The sequence below is a fragment of the Aythya ferina genome, assembly GCF_964211825.1.
Source record: "Aythya ferina genome assembly, chromosome: 6".
NCBI classification, from domain to species: Eukaryota; Metazoa; Chordata; class Aves; order Anseriformes; family Anatidae; genus Aythya; species Aythya ferina.
This window is the reverse complement of record NC_140303.1, coordinates 31,745,258-31,768,453: the sequence shown is the minus strand read 5'-3', so window position 1 is coordinate 31,768,453 and position 23,196 is coordinate 31,745,258. Positions and strand designations below refer to the sequence as shown.

General features: G+C 39.8%; 1 long non-coding RNA gene across 1 annotated transcript; it reads right to left on the bottom strand.

Moving 5' to 3' along the window:
* Positions 1-908: 908 nt before the first annotated feature.
* Positions 909-22,825, bottom strand: LOC311439035. The gene is made up of 5 exons (XR_014694514.1): positions 21,936-22,825; positions 19,693-19,833; positions 17,802-17,985; positions 1,130-1,968; positions 909-988 (listed from the first exon to the last, which is right to left on the bottom strand). It is a non-coding gene; the product is annotated as an uncharacterized lncRNA (long non-coding RNA).
* Positions 22,826-23,196: the final 371 nt, after the last annotated feature.

Sequence of the window (23,196 nt, the reverse complement as noted above, 5' to 3'; positions counted from 1 at the left end):
ATGTGCATGGCTTCCACAAAAACTTCTTAGTAAAACCACAGTGAATCACTCAAATTCAGGTCTCCGTGTAGCAGCCTCGTATTACAACTACAGTCTAGCACTTAACAGAAAGTGAAGCAGAGTGGAAAAAGAAAAAAGAAAAAAAAAAAAAAAAGCCAAAGAAAGCCAAGGGGAGAAGGGGAGATCTCTGTAAGAGGTGTAGCCTCTTCCTTCTAGACGCCATTCCAGCAGTTGCTCCTCCCTGCCTTGCCACACTGCAGGGAATCTCTGCAGCAAACTGCATATCCTGACTCTCTCCAACAGAAGCTGCTACATAGCCCTAAGATGCTGCTACAATTGTTGTTAATGTGTCGGTGTTAAATATATAATCTTATGCCAATGTTTGTTTTTATAAAAGATAATATGCAGCTGCCATCCAATCTACGAATATGGAAAGGACCAGAAATAGCTCCTGAGTCATGATGAGCTTGTTTGTCATGATAGGGGACTGGGTATCACTTAATTTATTTGATTCGTGTCTCCCACAGCACACATGTACATGCAGACATACTCTTACCTTGCTCTTCTTACTATTAACAACTTTCTTCTAGAGGTGTTACACTTGGCTGACTTACAACACTGAATTCACAGGTCAGAGTGACATACATAAGAGCTAAGGATAGACCATTGTTAGCCAGAAGGATCTAGCTTTGACTATTGTGAAGGAGATTAGATAATTTCAGAGTCCAGGCATCCTTACAGAAGATGGCAAGGCAAGCTTACCTTTAAATAAGTCCACCCATGACAAGAACAATTCACAATACTGACCATTCCCTGCTTCCCAGACACAAACACTTGTACAGCGTGGGGCAACTAAGCTGGGAGTGAGGGGGGAAGGAAATACATTTTCCTTAGAAGTCTCCAGTAAAGCGCATACACAAAAATGAAATGAATAAAAACTGGCAGTAAAATCATACCCTGCATTAATTTCCCAAACAGAATTTTGGTCCTGAAAAAGGGAGAAATAAGACGATATCATGACATTCATTCAGAGACATTTTGTGCTGGGTAAATTACTTGATATTATTCAGAGACCAAAGTGGTCAGGGGCAACCTCAAACTCCAAGGTACACAGCCAGGGATTACTTACCTCAACTTATGAAGACATAGGAATATAGGTACACTGTTTTCTGACAACTTGAGCCACAGACGTCTTTTGTACTTGGATGTATGTATTGATTTTAGTTACACAGGTGTTCCCCAAGGACTCCTGACAGGTGATTTAACATCAGGAAACGTTGTGAAGCCATGCTGCTCCTCTCTGAATCAATTCTTCGTCTTGATAAGCTGATAAATGCACTTTGTTGCTTTTTGTGTTTTGTAACTAGTGGTTTCTCATAATTGGTTCTCAAAGCTTACTTTCTTCAGACTGCTCCTTTGATATTCTGTAATGCCACAGACTGTCTTTGAAGAGTGAGCAATAATTGAGAGCTTAAAAAGACTGGTAAAAGTTATAAAGTCATAAAACTCTATTTGATTCCTCCTTCAGTCTGCTTTCTGAAAACGCGCTGAATTTTAATGGTGAAGAGATCTTGTGGGTTTTGAATGAAAGATTCTTTTTCCTCTCAAGCCATGGTTTCTACTGCACAATCCTCATTGATATTTCATTGCCTTCAGGATAGCAGAATGTCTATAGAATTTTTTTCCAAGTCTCTTATCAACAGTGTTTTGTGACATTTGGCCCAAAAAACATGTACCTACTCTCCCAGGTTTCCTTTTTGAATGCATTGTGCAAATCAATTCTACATGGAGCTACAGTCATTGTGATACAAAAGGTACACCAAGACACATTTTTTGCGAATAGGCATTGTATTCTTTTTCATTTCACTTCTTGTTCCTGGCAGTTGCATATAGGAGCTTCCCATAAACTGAGTACATTTCTCTTCTTCTTTTCCCAAGGTGTGACTGAGCCATAAATAATTGATGCTTCTGGGAAGAAAAATGGTGGGAAGAAAATGAAAAAAACTTTCTTAATCATGGTGCACAGTTTCAAGTTCCACCAGCCCATTAACTCAAAATAAACTACTATGCATGCTGTCTGCTCACTGTCTGCACACTGACATTTACCAGGGGAGAGGCAGACAAGAAATAGTCAGTGACGAGATTTTTACAGACCAGAATAGTGACACTGTAACCTTGCTCTTTCCCACCCTGTCCCCATTGCCCCCTTTTCCAACCTCTATGTCCTTTTCGAGACACAGCTAAAATGAGTCTCAGAAGTAACATAACATGTGTTCAAACCCAAAATACAGGTATTAGATTTCACTTGACATTAGAAGAGGTAGATGATGGGAAAGAGAGAAAAGGAAAAGGAGAGAAGGGGAAAGGAAGAGGAAGAGGATAAAAAGGGAAAGGGAAAGGGAGAGGGAAAGGGAAAAAAGGAAGGCAGTTTAAGCATTTTCTTGTTCCATGACATGTGGCAGGAGAAACATTACTGTTACTAAGCTCATTTCTGTAGTCAACAGATGGTCTTGGAAATTGTTTTGCTGTTTTTTGTTTGTTACAGAAGAGAAAAAAAAAAAAAAACTGGAAGTAGTTTCAAAAGATTGTATCGAAAAGGCATTGTGCCAATCCTACTTAAAGCAGCATTTCTCATACAGCTGAAAACAACTTTTACAGTTGTGAGTAGGTGTAAATATTACAGGACATTTTTAAGTACACATGAGCTCTGCCTCCAAATGAGAAGCAACAAGAAAAAGTCAGATGTTATCAGCCCAGTATACTTCATGCAGCCAGTCAGTGACAGCAGCCCACATGTGCCGAGGCCAGAGATGCTTTGATAAATCAAAAAATTTGCAGCATCATAGGAGCCATCAGCACAGCAAAATAACCTTCTTGGAGGCATGTGGTTATGCCTCTTCCTGAAAGGAAAAAAAAAAAAAAAAGTGAAAAGCAGAAAAAAACTTGCCTGGAAAAGCTGATTAACTGCTAGCTATGTATCATACAAATGGAAGCAAGAGCTCTTTAAATGGAAACAGAGTTACCACAGCATTTGAGTAATTAATGTCATGCCCTTTTATCAACTACTGTTATGGTTTGGGCTGGGATGGAGTTAATTTTCTTCACAGAGGCTCACACAATGCTGTGTTTTGAATTTTTGATGAAAATAGCGGTGGTAACACAGCAATGTTTCAGTAGCTGCAGAGCAGGGCTCACCCAGAGCCAAGGACTGCTCAGCTCCTGGGGCTGCCCTGCCAGCCAGGGGCTGGGAGGGGACACAGCCAGGACAGCTGGGCCAGGCTGCCCAAAGGGGCGTCCCGCACCATGGGGCGTTGTGCTCAGCGATAACACTGGGGTAAAGAAGGAGGAAAGGGAGGAACATTTGGAGTTTGTCTTCCCAAGAAGCCATTCCATGTGCTGAGCCCTGCCTTCCTAGGAGTGGCTGAATGTGGCAGCTGATGGGATGTGGTGAACGGGCTCCTTGCTTTGCTTGCACACGCAGCTTTTGCTTTACTGCCCGTCTGCATCTCGCCCCATGAGCTCTCACACTTTTACCTTTCTGATTCTCTTCCCCATCCCACCTGGGGACAGCGAGCAAGCGGCTGGGTGGTGCTGTGCTGCCTGCTGGGCTGTCACAACAGCTCTCTTGGTGTCTTGTTTTAGGAAAATGATCAATACTTAACACTGCTTCTGACCCTGGTCACATCCAGCCCCACCTAGTAACTGCTGATTCATTCCCAGTAGCTCCTTGCAGTTATCACAATGGAGACTGGGAAAAGCTAGGTATAAATGGCACTAAAACTAAATAACCACAGAGTACTTCATCCATGCGTTCTCCATCTGCTGCCTCCATTTATGGATAATAATGCCATTTGCAGACAACAGCAGCAAAACTTTTCTCCAGGGATTTATTTATATCCCTGTATTTCCTGGATTATGTATTTCCTGGATTATGGTTTGTACTTGCTAGTGCAATAAGTGCCCCAGAGAAACACTAAGTGCAGCAATTAAGAGAAGAGTTCATTTTCCTGCCCAAGTAATCCCTGCCTCCTAAGCCATCAATAGAAGGAATGCCTTAATACCACACTGCACCGGGAGCTGAATTCATGCTTCTCAAGCCACCACTACTAACAGAGGAGAGCAGAACTGCAGGCTTGTTTACTCAAATGAAAGCATTTAAGTTACTCACCTGATCTGTGCCCACAGGCTGGTGAAAGGGAGGACATTGCTTCTGTGTTTTAGTAGCTTTGATAATTTCAAATTACGCCCCGGGGCTATTAAGGTGTACTACCAGAAAGAGATGGTGAGTTGAAAGATGAGGTTATTGACGTGCCTTCCTGGTGAAAAACTTGAGGCAAAACTGAAATGGTATTCTGCTTCTTTGTAATTTTTTCCTCTATTATTTAGCATAGATAGAATGTACACTCGGTGATGCCCTGTGCTTCTCGTGTAGATTATCCATCTTCCACTGTCATGTGTCCTAAATTACAAGTCCCCACTGCCTAGGATGAATAATAAAATACTTACAACAGCAGCTGAAGGGGAATAAAAGCAAGCAACAAACAAGAGAGCTTTTATCTCCTTTCGTTCTTATTTTTCCCTGTCCTTTTAACATCCAGCAGGCCACAAAATGAATGACAAGGATTAAATTATTTGGCTGCCAGATTATCTCAGTGGCAGTTCTTAGCCGAATATCCATGCGAGTCATTGAGAGGTCATGATATGAACGAGTGAATCAGACTCTGCAGGGTCACTGCACATCTCCCTGTGTTACCTGCTCTCTGATAGAAGGAGGATTCAAAAGGAAAGATAACCCATCTAAACGAATTCTAAATATTGAATGAAATCAAAGCCAATAGATGGGGATTTTGGTTTTCTAACAAATCCAAGCTAAAAGGAACAGGAATTCTGCAGATGGCCTACGTGAAAACTCCCAACATGCTTGCACCTGCCCACCCTTTAAAGTACATTTACTTCTGGAAAACAAAGACGTATCTCACCAACGGGAAATATGAGATCCTAATGTGCAGAAATTGAAATTCCAAAGCTACCATGTTGTCCTCACAAACCAATGATTTAAATTTGCAATGATTTAAAATTGCTCATTGTTCTGGTGAGATCCCATTGCTCCTTTGTTGCATTTATTTCCTCATTAGATTAAAAGGTGGTTGGGAAGGAGAATGTGTTTTACCTGCACAGTGCTTTGCACAATGAAATATTTATCTCCAAATGGAGATTCCAGGCTTTATTACCACATGAATAATATATGGAACTTGAGTTATGACCTCCCAAAGACCTGTTTACAGGTCAATTTTTCTGTCTGTTCACCATTGTGATTCATGACTATGGCCATTGATAATATTTTCTTATTTTATGATAAAGGTTATTTTTAATAACCTCACCTTGTCTTCATAGCTGTTAACTATTCTATCACCCCTTGCAAAAGTACACCACTTGTTTAAACTAAACTACTTATTTTAAAACAAACAACCAAACAAAAAGCTCCTCTGTTGACTCAAGAAAAGCAGCCAGTAGCAGCTTAACCTAATAAGCAAGTTACCCCAGTGGATGACTCTTAATATAACAGCAGAAGAATTTGCTTTCATAATAGGCAACTGCCTGGTGGGCAAAACCAGCAGATGAGAAATTGCAGATTCCCATGACAAGGACATGCAAAGACACCACCTCCTATATTCTTCAGATGTAAACTCTACCTTTTACAAGCATCTTATTAGAAGAGGAAAAGGTTCTATTAAAAATCTGCCTTGCTAAACTGATAGAGAGGAGAAAGAACTGAGACAACAAACACCATTTGCTTGCCTAGTCACTCCTAAGTTTTCCCTGATTCCTCCATACAGCTGAAGAGCAGATCATTTCTAAAGATATTCGAAGTGCTACTTGGCTATGACCTTAGCCCAGACACTCTGCCCGTTCTGCAATGCCTGCTCTCATATTGAAGATGTGTAGCATCGACTGCCCTCTTAAAGGCATTCAGCAAAAATAACTGAACTTCGTACACAGATGCAATGGAGGAAGTCAAGAGCATTTGTGTTTAGTCACCTTGGATTTTTAAGTATTTTTAGGTTAATGTCTCTCTATACTTGTGTGTATGGTGCTTTCAGGAAATTACTAAGCAGTGGTGCTACAGGGAAGAGCCTCCTGCATAAAAAGAACAACAAAAAAGTTCTTCAGGCACGGTGAAGTTGTCTTGTGCTTTCTAAGATGGTCTGCACCTTCCAAGGAAAACTGTAACTAAAACAAAACACTTCATGGAAAAGCTGCAGGTACCTTCTGGGTAACACAGACCTCACATCTCCTCCTGTGTGTCTCCGACTTTTATTTAAGCCTGTTGATGAGGCTAAAAGTTTCCAAATGCCAAGTACTGAAGGTAAGGCTCACTTCCCAGCAGTGAAAAATTGAACGCTGAGTTATAACAATTGCAATTTCCATTTCTAGGACTGGTGAGTGATGAGTGGTTTCATTACAGATAAAACGTTGACAGCATGACAGCGCTCCATGAGACAGTACAAATACCTTCCCTACAGCTGGTGCCGTGTGCTTACCTGCTCCTGGCAGCCAGAAGAAACTATCAATACCCATGACAAGATACTAGAATGGGCTTCCCAAATTAACAAATTCTGTCCCTGCTATCAGCTAGCTATGGCACACAGTCCCCTTCATAACCTGATTGAAGGATATCCCCCGAACAAGTTGGGAAGAGCTCAGTCATATGGCTGCTATTACTGGAGTCTTCTCAGCTGCTGTCATTGTGAACAGGTAATCTCTCGGTTCATAGCAGGCATTTTTGTTTTATCTGCCTAAATTAGGACTTTGTATTCTACAACACTAAATTGAAAGCCATTTTTACAAGCAAGGTAAGATAGCTCTTCTCAACTGTTTGTAAGTCCCTTTGGGGAGCACAATGTTTTCCATCCTTTGGGAATCACTTTATCCCTCAGTTCTCAGCAAAAATCTGAAATAAAAGTGGTTGCCACCTCAACCGAGGAGCTTTCTTATTATTCCTTCTCCAGAACTATATTTCTTCCTTTAGCATAACCTCCCTTTAATACTAACTGTACTCCTTCAAGCCATTCCTAAAGTGTATTTACAATTCTTACATTAATACCGGTTCTAAAATTATCTAAAAGGTAAGCTTTAATGGTATGTAAGTGGTACATAAATATACTGTGCATTTGCTCAAGCTTCTTCCTGGTTCGCAACAATTTATTATTATTTTCTTATTATACGGTAATGCTGCTTTTTCCAGAAGACAATGCCAGAACCCAAATGGCAAAAATGGTGGTTTCACCATATGGGCTGCTATGAAGAAAATTAACCATGGCACAGCCAGACCCAGCACACTTCCAAATCCACAGTCAAAGCTTTCAAACTGCAAAGATGAGAAGGAACTCCGTTTGCTTTCATTTGGCTAAAAGACTCTTGCTTTCCAGAGCAGTTGTCATACTAATCTGTATGCTGTGTGTGCCTTCAAGGACAGCACATCAGTGCTGCCAGCATGTAAAGGAAAATCAGGACAGTTTGTCAAGGGTTAATTAATCAAAGAATTTTTATAAATCATTTTGGAAGCATTTGGTGCATTTTGGAAGATTCACAATGGTCAGGATGAGTCTCAGAAACATAGAAAGCAAAACAAATTGTGGCTGTCAAGCAAAATTTAATCTTCTATTTGGAAGAGACATTGCTTGGCTTACAAAACCAAGACAGATAATGACCAGCAGGGACGTGGCAGTCCATGGATGCAGGGCCTAATGGAACCATTAACCCGCACGGAATAGTACCACGCTGATCCAGCAGCACTTCCCAGATTTATCATGGCTTGGGGGAATCTTTCACAAGATTAAGAATACTTTATTTATTTATTTATTTATTGTATGGCCGACAAGGCTGCTCAGTTAGAAGGAGCTAATGGCAGTAAAATGATTTTAGAGAAGCCCCAGGAGCTCAGGAAGTTGTTTCATATCTTAGTTAACGCCAGACGGCTGGGTAGTAAGGGAACAAACCAGAGATCCCAAATAAACAGCAATTAAGGGTTTGGTCTAGACTGTAAGACTGAAGATATAACCTGCATCAGTGTTGTCTTCTAGTATAACTGATTCATTAGAAGAAGATGGATTTTTAAAATAAAATTACCGTGGTAAGTCATATTCTGGCACATATATCTTTATACATAGAGCCTAGAAGACACAGAGGCAGAGGGCTTGCTGCTGTTGTCTCTGAGCAAGGTACCTATCGGCATAGTACAGTCTGGGGACAATGATGCAGCCTTCCTGACACTTCATTTTTTCCCATTTTTAACTTTTCTTCTTTACTCTTTCTTGTACCATTTATTTCTACAGATTACTCAGTTCAGGCACTTAAAAAAATATGTTATCACAAGCTTAAATCCAGTATTTTTTACAAAAGAAACTCTGCCTATAAAATGTTTTTTAATGAAGTTAGGAGAGCTTACGCTTTCAAGTCTACTCGATACACAATCTAAAAAACAATAGGAAGGATTTTCTTCTCAAAACTTTCTGTGAAGCATTACGTTTGAAAGCAGGTGTTTCAAGGTGTTAACAGAGCTTGAAACAGGTTTATACTACTTGATTTTTCCTTTGCTTTTACATTTACAAAAATACTCCATAGCATATCTATAACATTTTATAGTATATACTCAAACAACATATTCACCCATTCTTTAATTTTGATAATTTAAGGTTTATGAAGGTGTGAGTGGCATGTACATCCATAACACAAGAAAACACTAAAATAACGTACTTGTTGAGATAATGAGGCAGGATAACAAACAAACAAACTAATAAAACACTACTGCTGTAGCTGGTTTTACTTTTAAAGCAGTCCACTTTGGGCAAATTACTTTTACAGTTGTTTAACCCCATGGACAGCTCAGGGAATTGCTTCTGTGGCTTCTAACAGAACTCTACATTTTTTTATTTGACTTCTGCTATTGCCATGGGTTGCATCAGACATCTGGGGAAAACAGTTCACTACCCCACCCCACCCCAACAACAACAACAATAAATAAAATAAATAAAAGCTCTTTGACACTGAGGTCAGGGAATAAAAAGCTACACAGAGGGATCAAACCTACCACAATGAAGAAGGCGTATCTGGAAAGTAAAAAGGAGGAGCCACTCATTCTTCCCAGGGCAGTATCATTTTCCTGTGTGAATACTTAGGCAGAGCTCACATTATTCATGCAAACATGTCCATGAGGGTCAATGGGAGCACAGTGAGCAGGATGTGCAATGACATTTCCTTGGAACCAACAGGGACCAGGAACTCTGCTGTGCTAGATATTGTTTATACACATTGAAAGGTCTTCTGGCTTCTACTGTCTAAACTACAAAAAGCTAAGGTAAGAGGAAGAGAGGAACAGAGGCACAGTGCAATTAATGCCGTGGTGAGCAGGATGCGTAAAACGCCCAACTTCAGGTGTATGAACATTAGTGTCTGACTGCCCCAGTGTCTGAGTTTTTTGCTGGACCAGGGTCAAACTAATTTGACAAAGGTCACATATAGAGCTTCAGTGGAAGAGTTAAGCATTAAATTCCATTATTCTACAATCCAAGCTACATCAGTATTCAGCCCCAGACAATTAATCCTGTTATCCCAAATCCAGGCAATAACATGCTATGCACATTTACTTCTGTAACAGCAGTTTTACTGTATTGTGGTAAAGTGATAAAACAGATTAGGAATAATAAAAAGACCTAATAACACAAGAGGTTTTTTTTTTTTTTTTTCCCTAAATTTAAACGACGGAAAAATCCTCGAAAGAATAAAAGCAATTAGGTCAGATTCCTTGATGGTAGTTAGATATTATTCATGTACCTACACCACTTATAGAGTGTAAAACCATCCATTTAAAAATAAATATTGTATTACCACCTCATTTACTATCATTTTAAATGTACCTGCTTGTAAAGAATATGATAATATTCTTCATGTCAGAAGAGAGCTATCTTTTTTTTTTTTTCCATTAATCAAGCCAAATATCTGCCAGAACAAGTTTAAATCAAATCCTCCTCCTTCAGCACTATTTCAGTACGTATTCTTTCCCAGAACAGGCGGTTGCATGTTGCGTTTATGAAGTCACTGAAGTTGTGGTTGAACGTGACGGGACGTAGCATGAACTATTTGATCAAAGCAACTAAAATGCAAGAGGAAATAATGGACTGCCACATCAGATGGGAGGTATCTGATGGAAACCTCTTGTAACAAATTAAAACACCTTTGGTCTCTGAAAAGTGAGTAGCAGGTAATGCCCTAAATAAGATTCACTATTCATCAGTCTTTGTATTCACAACGTGTTTCAGGCATTTATTTTTGTTGTTGAAGAGACTCTCTTCATTCCTTCTCAAATCAAGGAGTTAGCATGAGCTGTGAGTCCTTAAGGAATGTGGTATCAGATGCTAGATTTATTTTGCTCTGTTTAAAATTCAAATGGATCATTTTTGAAGTAAAATCAGCTACAACAGGGATGTCTTTTGTTTTGATTAATTTGCTCAATTTGAAATGCTGGAGCTGGATTTGACTCCACACTATCAGTATAAGTAGAAAATCAGACACCCAGACAAGGATGCAGAGTCCTTCGCTTTTTGTTGGAGGGGAGACTATGACACAAAATGCATGCTTTTATGCAGATAGTACAATACAGCTGATGCAAATTCTATGCAGCCCTTGCTAAACGCTGTTCCGAGACCTGACAGAACCTTACAGCATCCAGCATCCCACAGAGCTTAGCTCTTCAAACAGAGAAGTCACCGACAAGTACATTTTTGCAAACAATTGTATTCCAACTGCACAGACCCTTATCAGTTCTTCCACAGAGAAAAGCAGCCCTGTCCACCAGACTCTGCCAACGTGGCCAATTTTCACACTTAGCTACACTCATTTTCCTCGGGAAACACACTATTAAGGACATGCTGATCAATATTTCTGTTTTCTATTTTTTTTTTCTATGAAGGACAGACAATTGTTACCAATTGTACAACCGCAGCTCATCTGTGAATTACTCCAACCCCAAACAGTTTCTCAGCTTAAATTTTGTCTCCCTGTAATAGCTGCCTTATCTTTATTTTATATAACAGTGCTTTTTGTATAACTAAGTAAACAATAATAAATAACAGAACCCCAGCGGTTCTGGTAAATTGTTCTCTGTAAATGGCTGCCACGCATTGCTTCAGCTCCGTGGTGGTGGCTCACTGCATCCCGACAGCTGAAAACTGCTCCTTTAGAAATCTCTTTCCACATGCCTTAGCCTTCACTCACCAATAGCTTCATTTTTTATCTTTTCAATATAGACACTGACAGGTCACATGTACCAGAACACAAAGAGTTGTCATGGCAGATCAGCCTACTGGTCCATCAGGCTTCCTATTCTGTCTTTACGAGATCTCAGAGGAAGGTGCAAATCCTCCTAATGCAATAAGCAATTATGCAATGGTACCCATAAGGGCAACATTTCTTTTCCACTTTGACAATCAGCTTATACCCAGAAGCAAAAGATGCTATTATCCTTTAAATAGTTTCCTACGTTGTGCATAACAGATTCCCTTCTCTTATGATCGATACGCAACAGGACATGGTCACAGTTAATAGGCTCCAAATCTAATTTGGCCAAAAAAGAATGAGACTAAAAATCCAGATTAACAGTACAGCTGCTTTTCAAAATTAAGATTGAAAAAAAAATAGAGAAGAAGCTGGATTCTGTGGCATTAACTTTCTTAAAGTTCTGTGTGCAAGCTGTCCAATGATTTTAGATTCACGTGTGACTCATGAGGAAGACAAAACAAATTTTAGCATCATGTGTCAGGAGCCATTTGGAACAGTCACGGAGTTTGTGACCTGGATTTATTTGCAGTCCTGCAGTAAACTCTGAATGCTAGCCTTTAATAACAACTGTTTATATAGAAATACTGCTTTTATTCATGTTTCCTGCTGATATTTTGCATGTCAGTAATTGCTCCCTTGAAAAGGACTTTCCAAAAGAGTAGCTGTAATGTATTTCTGAGAGGAATCAAAGCCTATAATCCCATTATTCTGTGATTCCAGTACTTCTGGACCTACTGCTCAACAATCTGTTGAACTTGGAAGAGCTCAATTTCCGCAGTTTCCAGTCTACTTTGTAATTACTCTTCATAATTTGTAACAGATTATGCAGAATGTCCCACAGAGATCAGCAAACCATCCGAACTCTCTGAAACTCTGACAAAAATCATTGAGACGTGAGTCAGATGACTGTGAGTTCAGATTTCCTTTCTATTAATGGGTAGTCATTTTTCCATTCTTTGGAACCCTTATTTGAATCCCAAATCTGACATCTTTTCCCATGAAGGGAGTCAGCTATTAACCCTGGCTGGTGTTTAGGCTCAATCAGCAGGAAGGAAGACCAGCAGAACTAGAAAAATGAGAAAGAATATCCAGAGAACAGTTAGGAAAGAAGTAATTTGTACAGAGTGAGAAAGAAAAAACAAATGTGCTTTCAGAGACAAACCAGCAGCCTACTGAAGGCTATTAGCTTTGTAATTTATACTAAAACATGTTATTTCCCAAAACATTTGAAAGATCAAAAAAATACAGGAGAGGAATTGTTTTGAGTTCTGTAAATGGAAACAACTGGAATTACATGAAACTAAGAAAAGAAGGACTTAATGAGAAAACAGTAAATACAGCTGTTGGTTCCCTAGTATCAGTTAGATATGAAGAAAGTGTAGGAATTTGGAAAGTTCTTAAAAACAGCTTAAACAAAAACATCAGCAAATACACTGTGTGGGAGAAGGCGATTCCGCATTCGCAGCAGGACAGACAAGCCCTGACTGGTCTTTTCTGTGTGTAACTGCTGTAAGTCTGTACGTGCAAGGAACGGAACAGGAGATTGAAACAGTTTCTGACTTTTTTGAATAAGCACATATAAATGAGTACATCTATATGTGAATACATAAATGAGTAGATATAATTTCTAGGAAAGCAAATGCAAAATAAACATTTGAAATATGTTCATTGGGTTCTCTGTGGTACATATGTAATTTTAAAACAAAAATGCCATCTAAAAGGGAAATATCCACAGGCTTCTACATTTACAGGAGTACGTATTGTTTGTCTAGGGTTTGCCATTAAATTCGTCTCTATTTTAGCAGCTGTTTTCATTTTTTGCCAGAAGGGGTTCAGGAGGGATTTGCAGTGATAGGGAAATCTAGGAATGTTGGTATAAAATAGACAATTAAAAGTTGTGTGGGTGGTTTCAGAAGTGACTCCACTGGTTTTAAGTATCTTTACAGCAAAAGGGCAATGTGGAGCTTTCCACAAAATAGTCAAGCACCTAAGCCTATGGGCTAGAACAGTGGTCGCTTCTCAAGTTCTTTCTGAAGGAAGAGTGGTTTGAAGCTTGCTTTGCACCTGCCCCAGGCATCTGCAGTTCCACCTGCTGAGCTGACAGGATAGCTCTGATGATTCCTACACTTTCTGGTACCATCCTCACTCAACCCCAGCTTCAGCAGGCTGGTTAGATTTTACCAAAGTAAACCTTTCAGCTACCTGATTTGACATACTCAGCCTGCAATATTTTTTAGGGGATGATTAATGGTAAATCACCAGTATATGCAAAAAAATTTCTTTCCTGCTAGCATCTTATACCTCATTAATCTACCTCCCTGCAATATTTATACACATTATAAGATGACATTTCTATAAACTCTGCTTCTCCTGACTCAACATTTGTCCTTGTTACTTGTCAACCACCCTAATTCCTACTGACTTCAAAAAAACAAGTCTTCAAACTACTAACTGTATTATTTAGCCAGATTTACTTAAACTGCAGTGATGTCCTAAATCACCTGCTACTCCATAAGCTAGGCAACCCATAGATAGACACATCTTCCTGCTTGCTAAGATCTAAATGCTTGTTAAGATCTCCTGGTCCTCTACCATGTGCAAATGTGAGGCTGCTGAGGGTCAGTAGGGGATAATCTGCAATACCTCTCCCCAGTTTGGGCTGATGGAGTCTGTATCAAAAGACTTTGTCCAATGGTCTTTCTCTTGCAACAAATCACAAAAGATGTTTAGGAATTTGATGCTGAAATATCTGTCATAAATCTGGCTAGAATTCAGTTCTACAATTTTAGATGAAGCCACCCAATCTTTCTTTGTGTCTTGTGCCTGTCAGGCGTGTTGTGTCTAAGGAGATAAAATTACCTATGAGAAATATATTCTAGAATGCCTAAGGAAGGAAACCAGAGAGCGGAGAGTCATTTGAAGCCAGGGACCTAACTTGATTAGGAATACTTGATTAGGAATTAAAATTCCAGGATCTCAGTCATATGAGAAAACTCAAAAGCTGGGCTGCATCTGCTTAGCAATGGGATGTATCTCCAGGGATAACCAAGTATGTCTAAATGCTTCCTATCCATGGGAATTGGTATGGGTCAAAGACCAGAGTGACATGAGAACCGGATTTGGAGATTCTACTTGAATTTTGCTTGTGACTGTTGATTTTTGTATAATAAAAAATATTCTTTGGGCAAAGAGTAAGAAAAAGAAATAAATATACAGGTATATTTCAGTATCTGGGAAATCCACAGAATACCTCAAATCCAGGGGAGAAAAGGAAAAATAAAAATAAAAAATTGCCCATTTTCTAGTACATTTTTCATGCAGAAATAGCATCCATTATAATGGACAAGCTGCTATAAGTTCCTTGTATTGCTTTCCCAAATTCCTTCTGGCTGCAGTTGTTTTTATCACATTTATAAGTCCTGAATGGCCTAGGAGCTTATTACATTAGCAAGCTAAATAAAAACTTCTACTTGATGACTGGTTTTATTGGCCATCTACAACACAGAATTTCTTCTGAAGGTGGCAGCTCCCAGTAACAGCAGAAGTGATGGTTGAGGACAGAACACAGAAGGAAACTGAGTTTTTGGAATGATTTAAAGTTGAAGGAAACAAACAAAGAAAATAAAAGCTTTAGAAAACAGGACTTTTGTTTTCTTTAATACTGTCTTGTTCTTGGAAAATGAAGTTAGACTTGTTACTTAAAGAAGAGCTTCCCCAGTTCTTGTGTCCCGACTGATACTCACACCTGAGATTTTTCCTGTTAATGCATATATTTTATCAAGTAAGTAGTAATTCACTCTTTTGTGATCCAGAATAATGTGAATTTTACAGCTGCAGAAAGCAAACACAACCGATTCCATCTTTGAATTCTGAACTATCTCACAATGTCTACCTATTGCTATAGAGCAGACCTGGGTGAAATAGTGAAGATGTGTTGTTATTTTCTGCACACACACCCCTTTTTTTTTTAGAAAAGGAATACATTTCTGAGTAAGTAAAAACTCTCCCAGGTTCCAGCTAGAGTCCTTTCTATTCAAAGGGACTGTCTGACAAAGGAATATTTTCCCTTAATGAATGGAAGCCTCTGTTTTCTGACTCCCTTCTGCAAGACTTCTCTCAGGCTGGCATATACATAAGGTCAAATGACTTGGTGCATGTCTAGTGGCTGCATTTACCATTAAGTAGCTTATTATTTTAAGAGACCTTGTACAGAATTATTCCTTTCTCATAATAATTTCACTTCAAATATATATTTTTTTGTCATGCATGACATGTCCTTGTTCAAGAAAAGCATCTCAGAGAAAGCAGTCTGTTAAGGTTAAGATACTTTACAGTCAGTATAATCCATTTCCATAAAGCCCACTGTATTATGCAAAAAAGTCTATAAAGTCCACTCTCTGCAAAAAAAAGAAACGATCCTTTTTTAAAAGATCTTCAACTGCAGTATAGTAAAAACACATAAAAATAACGAGTCTTGGGAGTTTAAGGTAAAAGTTGGAAGGCAGTGGTAGGACAGAGAAAATATGGTATTTCTGCTAGTAAGTAGTGAAGACAATTTTAATTTGTTAGGATTTATCAAATTCTTGCAAGAGCCAATTTAGGAACTCCATTGTATTTTGTCCATTCTAAATATGTTGAGTGAATATTGACGTTGGGCTAAACTTTGCAACTAGTCAAGCACCGCATTCAGAAAACTGCAGAAGTAAAGCAAGGGGGATCCTTTGCATAGGCTTTCAATTTCCAGAAGTGTCCAGTCACTGCACGAGGAGACTCAGAGGTCACTGACATTCCAGGTGGACGAGCACTCCTCCGGAACTTTTGCGGTGCTTGAAAAACTGTGCCTATATTCTCTGTTGTACAAACATGGTGGGACCACAGATTGCATGATGTCAGCATTCCAGAGAACTGCAAGCATCTAAAAGATTCTCACTGATGTCAGATGAAAATTTTCAAGCTGAAACTTTAAATTACTTTTAAGGAGATGCCATTTAGGATAACCTACAGAACTGAGTTACTATTTAGGAACTAAACTCCACAAATGCTTTCATTTAGCACCAACAACGGCAAGTATACGCTTGGTATTGTCCAGACCTTAGCCAACCCGAATGTTTTTGTTATTAATAACAGCAAACAACAACATAAATATACCTCAGCTTCGTATTCATAGACCATGGGACTCTTAACCTTTTAGACTTCTAAGTTAAAGCAAAGGGTACCTACCAGATTCACTTTACTAGCAGAAACTCTACAGGTAAGCTCTCATATGTGGCAGTTCTCCAGTCAAGAATTCTGTCTTTTTTGATCATTTCATAATTAACAGACAAGACCTACTATAAATAATTTCCTGGTGCTTAAAAATATTCCAGAATTTCAGACGTGGGGTGAATTACAGTGAATCAGTACCCTACAAAAAATTTCCTTCTTTTTGGGGGCTGACAGGAAGAGTGTTCAAAGCTGTTGATCTAAATCTCACAGTTTGAGTGTTTCTAATAATAACAGAAGCTTCATCTATCTCCTGTTGAGTCTGTTTTGTCACAGTTCATAAATTGTTGAAAACAGTTTCCTTTTTGTGAAGTTTTAGAATCAGTTCTTTCTTGGCTTTATAAAGCAGTCCCCAGTTTAATGTTTTCTATAAATCAAATGCCTCCCACTTCCAAACTTTAATTACCAAAATAGTGACAACAGCTCCCTTTTAAGTAGATAGAAAGTAAACTACATCTATTTTTAACACCCTGGTTTAACAGTTCCCATAAGTGAAATGTCACCTGGCTACTTGAGAGAGAAAAGATGCCAATTTCAGTGACTGCCTACGTGATCTGTTTTCTTCACCCCTGTGTGGTAATGCATTTAGCATTAGTAAAGAGTGAACTTTTAAGGTGCATTTCTGAATCTGTATATCCTTTTGAGTTTCAAATAAACAAGTTAATAAAATATTTTAAAGAAAAAAAAATCACTTAAGAACAACTACACATACGGACAGCAGTACTATCCAGATTGTGAAATTTATAGGAAATATGACATTTCCTGTACATCTTATAAAGTACTAGGCCTGGTTCTGAAATCTCAAATAGCAACCCAGTTTATACTGTAAAACCAGAATCAAAATTAAGGTTTATTTGGCTCCTAATAGTTGTTTTGGATATGAAGAACAACAGAAATGCAGAAACAATTAATAATGTAAGGCTGAAAAACAATCAGTTTCATGATTTTGTTTTGGCATTGACCCAGAGAGTCCTTGGTTATGCCAGCGATAATGCAGCAGAGATGCAAGTAGATTGTCTGTATTCCAAATTCATCTCTCCATTACACTGCTTGCAACCACACCAAGGGTGCACATTAGTTTATAAATAAATAAATAAATTTGTACATGAGACAGTTCTATGAGATGTGGTACTATAGCACCAAATTATTGGGGCTATACTGGGGATAAAGAGGTGTAACATCTACAGGTTGTTATGACTTACTGAATTAGAGGCATTCTGCACCTTGAGGAGGTTGAATTTCAGTGTAAACGCAAAGCATTCTGCCCTGTTCAGGTCGTTTCTGTTAAGGTGAAGCAGACAGTCCTTAGAAAAGATTCCGCAGATCAGTCAGCAAATAAGAATGTGGCAGCAGCTGCGCTCAGCCAGATGAAGGCCCATCTGCTCCCTGTCACAAAGAAAGAACAGGAGGAGACACTTTGGTAGGCAGAGGAAGGGACAGGACAAATACAGAATGATGCCCCCCAGGGAACATCTTCCCAGCTTCCTAACAGTCACAGATTTAGAGGCCTCTTTGAAGTCATTACCTAATTAGCAGCAGCTAAAGGATCTCTTATCCTTGAACTATGCAATTCATTTTCGAACCTATTTAAATTTTTGGCCTCCAGAAAATCCTGCAGATTCTACAATTTAACTTGTATGTTGCCTGAACGAGAATTTCAAGTTGTTTGCTTGAAATCCACTGCTAAAAATTCTTTGGGCGTCACAGGTTCTTTTGCTGTGGAAAACACTGAACAATTCTGCCCCATTCATGTTTATATGATTTGAGATTTCATAATCTTGTTGTATTTAATCTCTGTGACCTCTTTCTTAAGTCTCTAGTCAGTTTAGTCTTCTCATATGATGTAATTCAAAGTCTCTGATCACTCTTACCATCCTTTCCTGCTTTACTGTATCCTTTTTGAGGTAGGGGAAGAGAACTGCCAGGGGAAAACAAATCTGAGTGTACCACGGATCTGTACAGACATAGGAGTGTTTTATTTTGTTTACAGACCTTTTCTTAATAAGTCCCCAAATTCTGTTCTTTTGATCACTTGAACATGAGCTGATATTTTCTGAGACTCTTCAAAATAATCTCATAATCTCATTCCTGATTAGCAACATCAAACATCCATTTGGTGATATAGGCTGTCACTTTTCTGTGCAACTTTGCATTTATCATGCAAAGCAATATCAACACTAAATTATATCTGCTGTTCTATTTTCCTGTCACGTAGTATCACTGTATCCTTCTACAACATTTTGCAATCAGCTTTAGATTTTATTATCATGAGCAATTTTATATCATCTGCAGTTGTCACCTCGATATTCCTTCCCTTTTCAGATGGCTTACAAACATGCTAAAAAAGCAAGGTCACAAAACAAGGTACTGAGGGATTCCAAAGATAAATTCCCTCCACGGTGACAAATGACCCTATATTCCTAATTCTATTTTTGTTTCCTGTGTTTGTTTTGTGTTTTTTTTTTTTTTTTTTCTACTCCTATTTTTTTAGCCTTCTATGACAAATCTCATGGCAATTTAATTTCTTTAAGTCACTAAGCATTTGGCTTAAGATTTTGTTTAAAAGTTGCCTGATACCTGAACAGAGATCACCCCGATCAGAAAGATGGTTACCGACTCCTTAAAATAGCAAACAAACCTGGGAGCTTATTGTTTACCTCCAAAGAATAGCATCGTGTATAGATATTAATCTATTATACATATGTCATCTGTATATATTTTATGCATATTTCCAGCCAATCCATCAGGGACAGAAGTCAAGCTAAGCCATTCATTTCCAATTTTCAGAGTAACTACAGCGCTCTCTGAAACTGGTGCCTCTGGTAATTATGAAAAGAGGCTGCTTAGGCAATGTACCGGAGATAAATGCTCAGAATCTTCCTTCCTTCATTCCTTTAAAACACTTGGATGAATACCATGTAGCCCTAGTACTGTTAATTTCATTAATTCAATCCAAAAACTTTTGTATTGATTTTTTCAGTTTGAGACGATTGCTCCACAAAGATGATACTGGAATGGAAATTTCCCAAATGACCGCCTTGGTAGCAAACACCAACACAAATAACCCACCCAGATTTTCTACTGTGTCCTTACCACCTTTGTTCCTTCTCAGTTTTACTCCGTTTCTGCCTTGACCGTGTATCTGCCGCACAGTCCCTCTGGCAAATCTCCTTGAGCGGCCAGTGACTTGTTTGCTCAGTAAAATCTCTAATTCCTCCGGGTCCAATGAAGTCTCTAAAATAAATCACGGTGCAATTTCAGTTTGCATTCAAATGAGAACACAGAGTATCTCTTGCACCTTGAGAAGTCATTCAAACCTGTGCAAGGTGGGTGTAAAATATGACCATTCTTACTAATTACTATGAAGAGCATGAGACACCGGAGAATCAATCAGATCTATCAAATTTAGGCTGTGCCTATGAATTTTTCCAATTACATGCCACTTTGCACTCAGATGCCACTGTGATCTCTGAAAAAAATCTCAATTTTCCTGCAAACACGGCGCTGCTTAATATACTTTTTGCAGACATTACATACCGATTGGAAATGTCCATTTTGGTACCGAAAAGCAATGGTTTATTTCCTGTTTGATAACTTAATGCAAAGTTAATGGAAATGTTTGTACAAATACAATTTATATTTACAATGCCTGTGGTAATGGGAAGATCTGTTGGAATACTGATCAGTTTTCCGGTGACAGAACATCGTATAACCTAGTTGTTACATTTATGAACGAGGGACAGAAGAAAACCTTCAAAGGTGAGGGTCAAATAATTAATGGGTTTGGTCTTTTGTGATGGGCAGAGTTTATAATACCTTTAAAAATAGGATTTTTTCATATCCATAAAAATTAGGTGGGAAGGATACAACTAAAGTCTAACTGCAAAGTCTTAACTGCTTTAAAAACAGGGGCTTTACCTGATTGTGGGCAAAGGACAGGAACATTTCCTACTCTTTCGATATTTAATCAGAGTTAAATCGAGGTTATCCTTTAGCAACCTTGAATTGTGAATGAGGAATGAAAGAGAGGGTGATTCTTCAAGATTTCAGTTTGTGATCAGAATACTAGTCGTGTTGAATATGAAAAATACAGAGCTTCAAAATTATTTTGCATTGCACTTCAAAAAAAAAAAAATCTGAAACACAGATGAGGCCCTGAGAAAGGTGAAATCAGACAAAAAAAAAAAAGCAAGATGCATTCTTGAATAAGACCACACAAGTTTTCTGATCTCCAGCATAGAGGTTGGAGTCATTTTGTGGTAAACGCATTTGTATGAATAAAGCTGAAGGAGAGACCTCAGAAAGCTTTAAAAGCTTATGTTGGAAGCCTCAGGACACAGCTACTGTGCTTGACAATGAAGAGAGAAACATGCTTTTCAGGAAGGTCTTTCATTTTCTCTTTGTTTCAAACTTCAGTTGGTTTTTCCTTCTTCTTTCCCTTCTTCTTCTTTTTCATTCTATTGAAGTCACTTTCAACATTAATAACACAGCACTTGGCCTACCAGCAGAGTCCACCTGGTATCTGCAAAGCTAACAGATAACATGTGGGGTTTATAAAAGAAGGTAAGAAACCCTGTAGAGAAAGTATGGAGACCTTCCAGAGTCCAAACAATAGGACTTGGAAGGAGATGCAGATCATAATGTAGGTTCTCTCTTGTTCCATCCCAAGTGCTTTATTGCTTTGTTCATCCAAAAAGCATTACGTGATGGAACGCTGTGCCCATTTACCTGAGACATGTATGGGCTTTCAACCAGAACCAAGGCAGGGACATTAGAGGTAGTCGACCTCAGAAGAAAGAGATTTCTATATAAAAAACATATTTTGTATATGTATATTCTCTAATAATAGGTATTTTATGATTTTGCTATTAGGAAAGGAAAACTAAATTTTACAATAACATATGTATGCTGTAATATCATTACACCTTGCCTCTTGTTATGCTTTATACTCTTGTTACGAGTTGAATGCTGACCTGAAGCAATTCTGGAGTTAGCACCGGTAAATTCTGTGCATTTACATTTTAGGTTAACATCCGCTGCTGTTCCATAATCAGAATTTCCCCAAAATCGGAATAGAGAAGTACAAAATAATTGGTCTCATAATGTAAACATTCCTTAAATTGTCCCCTCAATGTCTTTTAAGGATTACTTCTGTCCTGCTGTGTTGTGTTCACAGTTCACAATCAGGACTTCACAAATCTGTGACTTCTTAACACAGTCTGAGCCCTCGGCTAATCAGTAAGCTGAAAGACCTCCATGAACAAGAGGTATAGCCAAGACCCTCAGTCCCAGCCTTATGCAAAGCTTAAGCATTCCCACAAATGCAACAGACTTACAAATTTGTCTTCTTCAACCACTGAACGTGGGCTCATGGGATGTGCTTGTTTGCAGGCACTGCAGATACACCTGTGGTGACACTCAGGAAGCATGTGCAGAGCTACATGGCGGAGTGTGACAGCCCCCGGGAAGCACACTTCTGGCTACTCCTTGAACACATAGGTGCCCTTTGGAGGCACCCTAAATTCCCGTGTAGCACTTCCACATCGTTCCTCGCAGCACCCAGAGGTGGGGGGGATTAGCAGGCAGCGTCCTGGAGGTGGAGAGAGCTTGTGACTCAGCGATGCAAACAGGCAAGACGAGATGCCAGCATCAGGGCCCTGATTGCATTAATTGGCCTTAATGGTCCTAATCAGCCTCTCCTTGTGCTTTCACCCCCCCACACACGCTCTTTTCCTGTAGGCAAAGAATGAGCAAGTGTATGGGTGAAGATTTAACCGTGACTTTCTTGCTGAGTGTAGAACAGGCCTGAGAGAGCTAACTCTTCATAAGTGGTGGCCTACTTGCTACACACTGCAGTCAGGAACCAACGGGTAAACGCCAGCTGATGGTTGGGTGCTCTTAATGCTTTAATGCTGTGGGGATCTCCACTCTGTCTTCCCTCAGCCTCTCGCCCCTGTGCTCCCAGGAGCCGTCCTTTCCTCAGCGCGGCTCCCTGGGCAGGCAGCACCCTCAGCCCTGCGGCTCTCGCTTCCCTCATGGATGTGCTTGGCGTGCTCATCTCTGCCAGGCTTTGCCATTCGGCCGTGTCAGACACAAACGCTGTGGAACCGCCGTGACTTCCTCACCCTGTACGTGGGATCACCTCAGCGAGCTGTGAGCTCCTGAGCTGTCAGTTCCTACTGCTGCCTTTGGAAAGGGCTCTGCTGGGGGACTCGTGCGGTTATTTTCTGGGTAAGTTACTTCAGCAATACATCACGTCGAACCCAAAAGTGACGGATGGGCGCCACATCAGCTGCTGTGTGCGCGCATCCCCAAATTCAACCCTCAGAGGAGCGCGAATGTGGCCATCGCCCCCACAGCCGCGTTACCCCGCTGTGGCAGCAGCCAGCCCACCACCTCCACCACCACCTCCCCTCACGGCGTGCCCGGGAGCACTCTCCCCCTCGGGGCAGGCAGCAGGAGGCCGGCAGGAGGAGCGGGGCCGCCCGCCAGGGGTCCCCCTCCGCCCGCAGCCGCCCCCTGACGGAGCGCTGGGCGCTGAGGGGCGGCGCCTTCCCGCCCCCTTCCTCCTCCTCCTCCTCCTCCTCCTCCCTCCCG